We start from the raw sequence: 13,124 nt of genomic DNA on the forward strand, positions 1-13,124 counted from the left end.
TGTTATGTCGCATGTCCGGATGCCTCTTCTACTCTACTCTTTTCTAGTCTACTACGACTGCTACTCCCTCATAGTTGTGCTCCTGACGTCTAGGCTTCACCCTTTATATCTACGTATTGGGCTAGCTAGCCTACTTCATCGTCTGGGGGCGTTCACAAAACAGAAGGATACACAAAATAATCTTGTATTCATTTATTGCATTACACTTTATTCTCTTAAAATGGGAAGGACACAATGGCTAATGCAATATAAATATAACTATACCTCAAAATAAACGGGATCACACCAACGTTGAATAGGAACAGCAACACAATTTCTTGTAAATCACATCTACCTTTTTAAAAAAGAGATGACATAGATTATATGGTTGTAGATGCATTTAGCTTGAATATAAAAGAGAAAAGCCATAGTCGAAACAAACCCCATCATAGGTTTGCTAGATCAGAGCTGACTTGGTGTTAAGCACTGACACAATAAACACTTTTGCTACATTTTAGAAATAGTCGAGACTCGGGGGTTCCTTATACATAGATGCCACAGTTTTCTTTCCAACGCAGATTTCAATGCTATTAAGATTAGAAAACACACATACACACACTAATGCATACATATAAGTCGCTTTCCATCCATACATCCATCCATCTATCCATCTATCCATCGTTCCATCCATCCATGTATAAATATATCTTTGTCTTTGTGTCTGTATGTCCGTCTGTATGTATGAATGAATTTGTGTGTGCATGTGTATGTATGTATTCATGTATATATGTATGTATGTATACATGTATATATGTATGTATGTATATATGTATGTATATATGTATGTATATATGTATGTATATATGTATGTATGTAGGTATGTTTATATGTATGTATGTATGTAGGTATGTTTATATGTATGTATGTATGTATGTATGTATGTATGTATGTATGTATACGTATAAGTAACGTACTTGAGGAGAGTGTATCGCTATTGGGTGGCGGAAGAAATAGTAAACCGTTCATCGGACAAAATAAGTAGAGGCTTTATTATCTGTATCCTTTGCTTTCTATCTTCAACTCTCACCCAATTCAACTTTGCATTTATTCATACAGGAATCGATAGAATAAAAATGCGATGAGGTTGATGTGATCGACGATTCTCTATCTATCTATCTATCTATCTATCTATCTATCTATCTATCTATCTATCTATCTATCTATCTATCTATCTATCTATCTATCTATCTGTCTGTCTATCTATCTATCTATCTATCTATCTATCTATCTATCTATCTATTTATCTATCTATTTATCTATCTATCTATCTATCTATCTATCTATCTATCTATGTGCTTGCATACTTACAAATACACATACATTCTTACATACATACATGCATCTATATATTCTTTTATTCTTTTACACGCTTCAGTCATTTGACTGTGGCTATGCTGATACACACACATACACACACACACACACACACACACACACGCACACACATACATACATTAATATGATACATAGTGCGTTTATGTGTGTGGGTTTTTGAGTATGAGTGTTCATATATATATATATAATTTCGGTAAACGCTGAAAATAGCAAATAAGGGAGGAAGAAAAGGAAACGGGAGGAATGAACAATTAGCTGACGAAAAGACAAAGAAAGCAAAAAGACTGAATTGGAGACCAATAAAAGAAGAAGAAGAAGAATACAAATATAAAGAGGTATTTTGTTTTCCTTCAAAATACTAGCATCCATTAGATAGTGACATTAAGCTGAGGAGCTGTACCCGGATGTGACTGAGCGTACTTCCGGCAAGGCGTTACCGATGTTCAACAATAACAATGGTGTTAGTTGAAATAGAGAAAAGCCAAGAGAGTGATTCGAATAAAGACGTGAAATCGGAGTCAGAAATGAATGATATGAGATTAAAAGAAAAGCAACGATTGAGAAGAGTTTGTGAGACGTTTAAAGATGAGCGCGGTGATGGTGCGGAGAGGGAAAGTGTTATGGAGGTATGATGTCAGTAAGAGAGAGAGAGAGAGACAGTGGTGGTGGTGGTGGTGGTGGTGGTGGTGGTGGTGATAGTGACAGCAGTGTCGAGAAGGAGGTGGGGAGAGGGAGACGGCGTTTTAAAAGTAGTCAAAACCTTGCGATGATTGAAAATGAAAGCGTATCTGAAAGAAAGCAGCTACCGAGATATAAAGAGACAAGTAGAATTGTTAAATGTTGGTTGAGAGATTCGAAGTAGGCGACGGATGTAAAAAATAAAAAGAATCCGGGGGTTGATGTGGGGGAAGAGACAACAAGAAGAAACAAAGACAAAAAAAAAAAAAAATAGACTATCGTACAATATAATATAATACGTTTAGTTAGAATTTGATGAAGTAAATTTAGAAAACAAATAAACCAAAAATGAATGTATAAAAGAGAAAAAAGAAGACTTAAATATGAGTGTGTTATTGTTCGTATTCTTGGTATTTTCATACTTGGTTCCGTTGTATTTTTACGTTTTCTATGAATCTTAAGCTTTCTGTGATTCTTCTTGAGTTCAATTTTTCCAAAGATGTTTTATATCGATATCTCATCGTTCATGCATTTTCTGTAAGTCGGTGCTTAGCTTTTATTGTTGTTGTTTTCATGAGAGAAATCAATGAAAACTGTACATATATATTATACCATTTCAGTTCAAAGAAAAAAGGACAATATATGTGCGTGCGCGTGTATGTGTACGTATGTATATGTACAGGCGTACACGCACACACAGAGACGTGTATATACATGTGTGTGTGTGTATGTATATATATTTCTTTATTGCCCACAAGGGGCTAAACACAGAGGGGACAAACAAGGACAGACATACGGATTAAGTCGATTACATCGACCCCAGTGCGTAACTGGTACTTAATTTATCGACCCCGAAAGGATGAAAAGCAAAGTCGACCTCGGCGGAATTTGAACTCACGACGTAACGACAGACGAAATACGGTTACGCATTTCGCCCGGCCTGCTAACGTTTCTGCCAGCTCGCCTTAATGTGTGTGTGTATGTTTACACTCGTTCTTTCATTCTTTTTATTCTTTTAACGGTTTCAGTCATAGGATTGTGACCATGCTGGAGCACCGCCTTTATTTTCATCCAGTCACTTTATGGTTGGAAGTTGGTCCATGATTGAGTTTGTAGCGTCTGATCTTCCGTGGGTGTATCTTTGAATAATTGGCTGGCCCTGCATCGTCGTTAGGAATTTATCCGATGTTTTTTTTCTTTAATGTCTCAGTAGCGGTTCCTGGTTTCTTTAGGTAGGCAGTTGAACAGTTGAGAGCCTTTAAATATGAGACTGGGATAATAGAATGGTTTTGCTAGTAATTTCGAAGGTGGTATGTTTGGAAACTGACTATACCTACCGGTTCGTGCATTAGAATTCTCTCTAATGCCGAAGTTTGGAACATGCCCCTCCAGGATTTTTCATACGAATATGATAATAAATATATATATCACTTTTTGGCGTTCAAGAGAGTAGAGACGCAATGCTTTCAGACGTTCCCATTAAATGAGGCTTTTAACCGAAGATATTTTACTAGTGAGCGTTGTTTGTAATCCTTCAATTTCTTCTATTAGACTGGGTGAGTTTCGGGACCAAAGATGTTAACAGTAATCTAATCTGCCCAGAAATAGAGTTTTTCATAGTATTAGCATAACTACCGGTTCTCTTGTCACGAAAGTTCATAGGATCCATCCTTTGAGATGACTGGATTTACCGGTCAGTTTGGTGATGGGACTGATGAAAGATACATCATTTAACATGATTACTCCTCAGTCACTTATGTCCTTAATGTTCTGAATGATTGTATTACCTGGTGGAAAATATTGTGATCCGTGTGTAAATCCCTCCATAATGAAGAAACTGAAATTTTGATGTACTAAATTTCATAGTTTCCATCTGAGATTCAGTTCATTTTATAGTGTGACAGTATCTTCTGGATTACTTTTGTCATTGGCGTAATCCATTAGGTTGGTCTGGTGCACTTGTCACCCTATACCTGATACAGTGATGATAAATATTAATGGTCCTAAAACCGTGTCCTGATTGATACCAAGATCCCTTAACTTATGATAAATGATTCCCTGTTCAATCTTGTCAAACACCTTAACAAAATCAAGGTATAAGCAATCAATGTTCTTTCCTCTGAAGAAAATATTAAGGATAGTATTATGGTGTTGTAATAGTTGTGACAGGCAACTTCGTCCAGTCCGAAAACCATGCTGTGTGTCATCTAAGAGGTTGTTTTCCTTAAGATATTTAAGTATTCTTTTTCGGACAATGCGTTCGATAATTTTAGACGTGTGAAAGTGAGAGAAATAGGTCCATCATTTTTTTGCAAGAAATCATCGTGTACCTTCAACATTGTTATTGAATTGAGTTTGTAAGTTAATGACAGGAATGTCGGGTGGTTTTGCACTGGGGTAACAGCTGGGGTTGATGTTATGGAGAGCTAAAAGTTTTCTATCGATTTCTTTTGCCAAGAAAAACGTTTCTTATGCACAATGCTTAATGATATATTTTCTTTATATATCTAAAATAATTAGCTGTATCATTCTCACAATGCAAATTTGATTTTAAAAAGGCAATAAATTTTAAGCGTCTAAATAAATATTTGAGTAAATATACTGTCAATGATTTCATCAGAGAAGATGGAACACTTCCAGGACCATTTAAATCTCCGATGTTGGTGGAATGAAGTTATCCTCTGTCCGGAGTTTCGTCCGAATGCCTACAGCATAGCGGATTCTTCTAAAGTAATGCAAGAGCAAGAGGCTATGACAGATTATATTTACACTCTGTACCAGTGAGATTGCACTCTGAAGAACGAGGTTACGAAACGATATTCTTAGGCAGGCAGTTATGATTGCGTTTATATATATTATAAAAGATAAAGAATTATTAATAAACGTTCGACAAATATACCTGTCTAAATATATATATGGGAGTAAGTGTTGGTGTGGAAGTGCGTATGTGTATGTGAAGTTATTAAAGCGTCCAGTGAAGTGTACGATACACGACCAAGCAGTTGAACACTATATGTTTCATTACACTCCAAAACAAATGTCTGAGGAAAAATCCGTGGTATTACAAAGATAAATTCAATGTTAAAGGTTTGTGGCCTATAAAAGTCGTAGAGTACAGATAAATAGTAAATGTCAGGACAATAAAGTCAGGAGTAATTTACTTATAATATATAAAGACATTTTAATTAATGATTACATAAAATCTAATATTTTCAATTTTTAACACGGAAGATATCTCCTCAATAACATTATAGGGAATAAAGAATGATGGATCTTTTCGGTTTGACCGGCAGTTTTTTTTTAATAATTTCCACGTAACTAAACACTTTTAAACTTCGTATACTGGTTGAATGTGTTTATAAAACATCTTTTTCTCTTGGATTTATTGAGAAAATTCTATAGTTTGTAAGATATTTGTTGCTTTTTTTCCTTCAATTTCTGCAATTTCAACCAATCAATGACGTCTATTGAGATGAAACAGTCTGTGCCGTATGAATATGTCCCTCGTTTAAGAAACAGATTGGGTTTATTTACATTTCTGAAGAAAAAATATACCCTTCCCCCCACCCCTAACCCTAACCCTAACTAACCCTAATTAACTCTAACTCTAACCCTAACCCTAAAACAAATTGAAATGCAATAGATCGATACTAGGGTCATAATTATGGGTGACAATTTCACATGACACCGCTAGAAAAAACTGCCGTTCAAACCGAAAAGATCCGAATGTTAGATACTTTAGGCTGTCAAGAAGATACAAAGAGAGATGTTGTAGATAATAGGTAGACATCAAATTTGGTGTTAGTTTATGGATAATATAAATAGTTGTTATAAAATAAATTGCTTAGATTAAACGGATGATCCGATTTGTCTATCAAAGTCTAGATAGTAGAAACATGACATCGCCAAAGGTCATAAAACTATCTTAGATAAAAATGCTGTATAATCTAGATAATACGCACACACAACCACACACACACACAACCACACACACACACACACACACACACACAGCGCTGAATTAACATACATTTAGCCTTTCTCTCACTACAGAAAACCTCATGGAAGCAACTCAGTTCATTTCCCTTGGTTTTGCTGAATACTCAAGAGAGACCACTTCATTCTACAAATGCGGAGAAAGTAACTTACAGTTACTAATAAAAAGTGAATGTGCGTACGTATGACATGTAAAGGAATTACATCATCACTTGTTATTCCTAGTATTTTTCATATGAGTTTGTAATCTGCCTCTTCTCTGTATGGAACGAACAGAAAAGACACGCATGATTTTCTGTTAAAAAGAAAAAAAGCCTTCGTGAAACCAGCTGGTCTCTGGTTCGTTTTCCTGAGAGAGGACTGTAATTTCACCATGGATTCAACACACACATGCACACATATATGTTGATATGTGCGTGTGAGCGCGCATATGTGTGTGTACGCTTCTGTACGTATGACCATAAACGCAAGTACGTATGTGTGCATAGCTACAATAGCATATGAAATATGATAGCATATTAATTTTAAATGGTTCTTGGCTTGCTTATTGAAAGAGTTAAAGTAACACCTGAAAATTCGTACTCATTCCCACTTGACTAAAGTGTAATTGTTCAAACTATTACAAGCATGAAGGATCAGTTCTGGAAATCTTCTGTGAGTAATTCACAATAGGTAATTGGATATATTTAACAACTCTTATGCTCTTACGCATAATATCTATAAACGAGAAACTTTGTCGCGGCTCGTAATGTGTTTGTAAGGCGATGAGATGGCAGAAACGTTAGCACGCCGGGCGAAATGCTTAGCGGTATTTCGTCTGCCGCTACGTTCTGAGTTCAAATTCCTCAGAGGTCGACTTTGCCTTTCATCCTTTAGGGGTCGATAAATTAATTACCAGTTACATACTGGGGTTGATCTAATCGACTGGCCTTCTCCTCCAAAATTTCGAGCCTTGTTCCTAGAGTAGAAAAGAAAGAATGTGTGTGTATGCATGTATGTATGTATGTATGTATGTATATATGTATGTATGTATGTATGTATGTATGTATGTATGTATGTATTATGTATATCCATATAGGCATTCACAAAGGAATAGAGAGAAACACAGACTGTCTGAAAACTATGGAAATATCTACAAAGCATTTCACTTAATTTCTTTCTCCAATTTAATTGCTTTTCTTGTTTTACTCTCAGTTGAAAAAGTCTAAAAAGACAGAAACAGGTGGTAAAATGTATTTCATGATAAAATTATTTTAGCATTTTCTATCTTGTCTTATTTTCCTTATACATATCAACTCATGTGTTACTTTTCTACCTTCTACACACACAGACACACATGTATGTATGTATGCATATATATATATATTCTTTCCTTTTTTCTTTCTTTCTCTTTCAAATTCTTTTACCTTTTCTTCCACTATTCTATCCTATTACTCTGTCACTCTCTCCCTCTCACTCCTCCTCTCTTGCTCACGTGGCTCCCACGTGACCATCGGGCATCTTTCTATTTTCTCCCAACTTGTGTTTCTTTCTCCCCGTTGTAGCTGAAACAAGGAAGACGTCTTCTTGTCTGTCTCCTGTCCAAGCTTGATCTGCGCGTTCGCCACAACGTTTAGGCTTAGCAACCCTTCCTGTTTGTTTTCACTGTCCTGTTTGTGTTACCAATTTTGAACCTCCGCAAAATCCCAAATTTTAATTAATTTACTTTGCGAGAGCAACTGTTTTATCGAAAGCGTATATTGTTGTTAAATGCTCGAAATACGAGAGTAGAAAAACAGCAACAACTGATGAAGGGTCGTTCTTTATGTTGTTTGTCTTGTTTTCCATTTGTGTCTTTCGTTGTTAAAAAAAATAGTTCATAATCCATGTACTCGTGCTTCGTATGTTTTTGTTGTACACGTTTCATGACGTCCCGTGCCCACATATGCATATATATATATATTATATATATATATATATATAATATATATATATATATATGTATATATATATATATATACACGTATACATGTAAGTATGTACATATACGTATGTATATATGCATATATACATATACGTTTACATGTAAGTATGTACATACACGTATAAATATATGCATATATATATATTATATTATTATATGATTGAACGCCACGCATCCTCTTCCAAGTAAGTTTTATCTGTATGTGTGTGTGTGTGTGTATACATATATATACTTTTATATTTATTCATACATACACACACATATATATAAATAAATAAAGGTGTATATATGGTGATATTTCATTAGCACAATTTTGTTTAATATCAATCAAACTATTAGGGGCCAAACATTTTTGTAACTCTTTGCTATACGTAATATCTTCTGTTTACTTAAACGTCTTCGAGCTTACTATGCTTCGCTAACGAAGTACTACAGGGTCAAACCATTTTTGCTGCTATTACCGTCTAAAAAAAAACAGCAAATTCCCAATAAAGTGTGATAATTAATTCATTAGAATTAATTCTTAATTGAAAAAAGAATTATTTTGTGAATTTTGTGATTGCCGTTTGATAAATCTCAATTCGGCGACTGGTTTATCTTTTCGCTCATACATCATTGACAATATCGAAACGTTTGTGATTTATTCCAGCCATGCCGTTGGCTTGTTGGTTAATTCCTTCATCTAATCTTTCTTAGAACATTGCCACAAATGAAATTTACCAAACCCCGCTCACTGCTGCATGTTATCATTTAAATTTGAACCAATTTTGGTTTTGGAGTTGCTTCCCTTGTAGTCAATGAGAATTATCATTAACTCTAGTGATTTCTCTTTCCATCGTCAGTGTATCTTTAACTAATTAATTTAAGAAAAAATTTTTGGGTTCACTACATTATGTTAGACCAAAGTTAAGTATATATGGATGTACGAATATGTGTTCGAATTATTTATATGTATGAATTTATACTTTTTGTGTATCCGTCTTTACATTAGACACTACTTAAAAGACGGTTTATTTTATGATTCATAACCTAGAAATGATAAATATACATTGCTAAAATTAGTATGAGGCGTAGAAATAAGTAATGAGATTAATATGAACAACCCAAATCCTTTAAAACGGGACCCAAACATCGCTGTAATTTAATGAATGAAACAAATAACTGATTAAATGGACTATATATATATATATATTATATATATATATATATATATATATATATATATATATATATATAATTGTGTGAAATTTGATTTAGTATTTCTAAATTTAATTTTTTCCCTGTAAGTTAGGATTAATATTCCCTCAAATAATTATTATATATACATGCCTATATATATATATATGTATATATGTGAGTGTGTGTGTGTGTGTGTGTTTGTATGTATATATGTATGTATGTATGTATGTATGTATGTATGCATGCATGTATGTACGTATGTATATATATATATATATATATATATATTATATATATATAATATATATATATAATACATAACCATGAGTTAACGCTTCAGCAGTACGAACATAGTTTACTTCTAAATATATTTGACATAGGAAAATATAATGGCAATCAGTTCCTCGCATTTTCCTCTCTTTAAAATTGCAATATTTTGTTTAGTTTAGATGCGTGTAAGTCAAATAAGTTTATACACCTGGATATATATATAACCATTTGTTTTTAGAATATTGAGAGCTAGGTTAAATAAAAAATATTAAATCTTAAAATATTCACAATCTCTCTTGAAGATTGTAAAAAAAAAATTCAAATAATTATAAAAATAAATAATGCATCACAATAGATGTATAGAAAATGAAAAACAAAATTCCCATGACGCATAAAAATGAAATGCTCACTGAACACTCTAGTTAGAAGGAATGATTCAACTAGATTGCTGGAATGAGATATTGTGACAAGAAATGAGGCACTGGCAACTTCATAAAGCATGATGAAGAAAATGGCGAGAGATGAGTGAGAACTAGAAAATCAAGATGAAAGAAACGTGAAATGTGATATCAACCCTTATTCTTGTTTCTTTCAAACAGCCTTCGAATTGTTTTGTGCTTTGGAGGCAGATAATGACTATATTAGTTTCTTGTTGGGCCAACCACAAAACACAGTTCACAGAGCTCCCCCTACAGGGTATTTCAAAAGGAGATAAAAATACTTCTTTTAAATGTTCCTCAATAAAAAGAAAATAAACAATAAATCCAGTGAATGAGCCAACGATGAAAAAAAAATAGAAAAGAGAACTTTGAAAAAAGTATATGAATAAATCAGATAAAAATTTTTAAAAAATATCTCCAAATAAAATCAAACAGGGGAGGGCTGGGAAAATGAAGAAAAAAAATAGGCTAACATGCTGTTCAAGCTACGCTTAAAATGGCTGCCTGCCGTTAGCTATACAATAACGCTAATACAAAGGCTGCTTGCTTTTCTATTGCTTGTCTGCCCTCTTAATGAGGGTTTTGCATCAATTGAGTCAGTCTTCGTGTCAGCCATGTCACTACGTTAAACTATTATAGCGCTGTGATAAAATACTCTTCATAAACCCCGTGTTTTCAAAATTGACTGCTGGATTGTGAATGCGGTCTCAAAGATCAATTGTTGTTTAGAATGTTATACATGACTTTTAAAGTGTGTCGAATGTTTGTTTGCACCGCTGCACCTCAAACAATTCCATGGAAATATATAATCGGTAAACAAAGGATACACAAATTATTTTATATAATATAGATATTTTTGTTGATACTATGTAAACTACAGAGTTAGTTAATAAGCACAGGCGAAGGAGGAGCACAGTAAAGCTATTTCGGCTGCTGTTGAAAACAACTCTGTGTTAGAGTAAGAGGGGGAAAAGAAGTAAGAGATAAAATTTAATTTTGTTATAGCGACAGAGGATTGACTTTGAAGGAAAAAAAAATCATTATAAATTGTCGAGAGCTATAATATCTATCTAAAAATTATGCTTTATGGGGAAACAGTTATGAAGCGATGAACTCATTTCTATGTAGAACAGTTCGAATCCTGTGGGTCATATGTTAGAAGCAAATTGACAGAAGAGAGATTATTACAAACTGAATAGGATTAAGTTAAGGGGAGGGTGTTTCTCAGACTGAATATTCTATAACTTGGAGAGGAATCGGTTTCGTTTACAAGGTAACCGAGTTCAGCAACGCATTAAAATTACTAAAGTAAATTAAAAACAAGAATAAAAATTTCGAATGTGGAACACCTTTGTATTTAATCAAGATAATGATTATCTGGAACTTAACATTCTTGAAATTTGAGAAAATTTCATGCGAGATAAAGTCATTTTACTAATTGAAAATGTTTAAAGACGCTGGAATGTAGCAAATTGAACATTTGAAATGGATGGCGAGTATTAGAGAAGATGGAGTAAAGATACAATATGATATACATCAAAATATTACCAGAGATAACCATCAATAGAATGTGTGATTTAGCGTTTAGAGACTAACCCAGACAAACTGGCGTAAGCATTGTAACGTAATTTAGAAATTTATGCAAAAGTAAATTGACTGGTGAATATCACAAAATATTCTACAGACATTGATCGTTTCTCTTCAATACGTCCAAGTGGAATTAAATAGCAATTTATGAAGATGAAGGTCAGCTGTTTGAACCAGTATTTCATACAAAAGAAAAAGAGAAAGAAAAAATAACAATATGAAAATGAGTTGCAACTTGACATTTCTCATCGAATCCTTTATTGTAGACACACATAAACACGCACAAACACATATATATATGCATGGACACGTAAGTGCGAAGTTTCATATATATATATATATATATATATATATATATATATATATAGATAGATAGATATAGATAGATAGATAGATAGATAGATAGATAGATAGATAGATAGATAGATATAGTTATAGATAGATATACATACATACACACATACATATATATATATATAATATATATATATATATATATATATATATATATATATATATATATATATGCAAATATGTATGAGTGATATGCGTGTGTAATGTATGCTTACTCTGTCGCAATGCCTGGCAGTACTAATAAAAAATATTTCTATACTGACCTCGTGTGAATCACACCATGTTGTCGCTCTTCTTGCTAGAAATAGAAGCAAAATGTTATCAAATCGGAACATAATGGCTTAAAAAAGTAATATCACTTTAGATAATATAGTTGTAAATATACAAAAAGCAGAGATGGTCACGTTGAATATATGTCTGACCTGGAGATAAACGAAACAACCCTAACACTGTAGTTTTTGTTAGATCCTGTCTTATTTGGTGCCTCTAATTCTGCGGTTAGCCAAAACCATTTATCATGGACGACGGTTTTAATTAGTTTTCTATTGTCTTTTTTTAATGAGGTCAATCGAAGCGCAACAACTTTACCAAAAGACAGAAAGAGGGAGAGAGAGAGAGAGACAGACAGACAGAGACAGATAGACAGACAGACAGAAATAATGTGATGTACTAAATATGACCACGATCCAAGTATGATAGAATCTGCTATATTACATCCTTGTTAGTTCCAGTGACAACAAAAACGTAAAGCGCACTTTTATCTACTAATTAGTTTCCTGCAGGTGAAGGAACTTAAAGGAGAATACGCTGCAAAGACCCGCATTATCAAATCACAAGAGAGAATAGTCCTAACAGATGCACCACAGGTAAAGCAAGGACTCCAAATTTGCCATCAAGATGTAGGACAAGATACTGTGATAGCCTGGGCTTCAGAGGCCCACAGCTCTTCAATATCCTCCCGAGGGACCTGAGAGACCTGCATGGGGTGGATGCAGATGTCTTTAAAATAAAGCTGCACCTCTTCCTGTCAGGTGTCCCAGATGAACCAACTTCACAGCAGGAGGTGCAGATGAGGGCAGCTGCATCAAACACTTTCATGCACCAAATGTCAATTGCTAAAAAGTATTCGTGAAGTAAAATTATGTAGCAACACCGAATGGCGGTGCCCCAGCATGGCCACAGCTCCTCAGCTGAAACTAGATAAAATAAATAATAAATAATAATAAAATAAATAGAGAATACCAAGAAATTTTATGAAAGTGATCCAAAGGTCGCTGTGGATG

Source organism: Octopus sinensis, linkage group LG2, assembly GCF_006345805.1.
Source record: "Octopus sinensis linkage group LG2, ASM634580v1, whole genome shotgun sequence".
In the NCBI taxonomy this organism is placed as follows: Eukaryota; Metazoa; Mollusca; class Cephalopoda; order Octopoda; family Octopodidae; genus Octopus; species Octopus sinensis.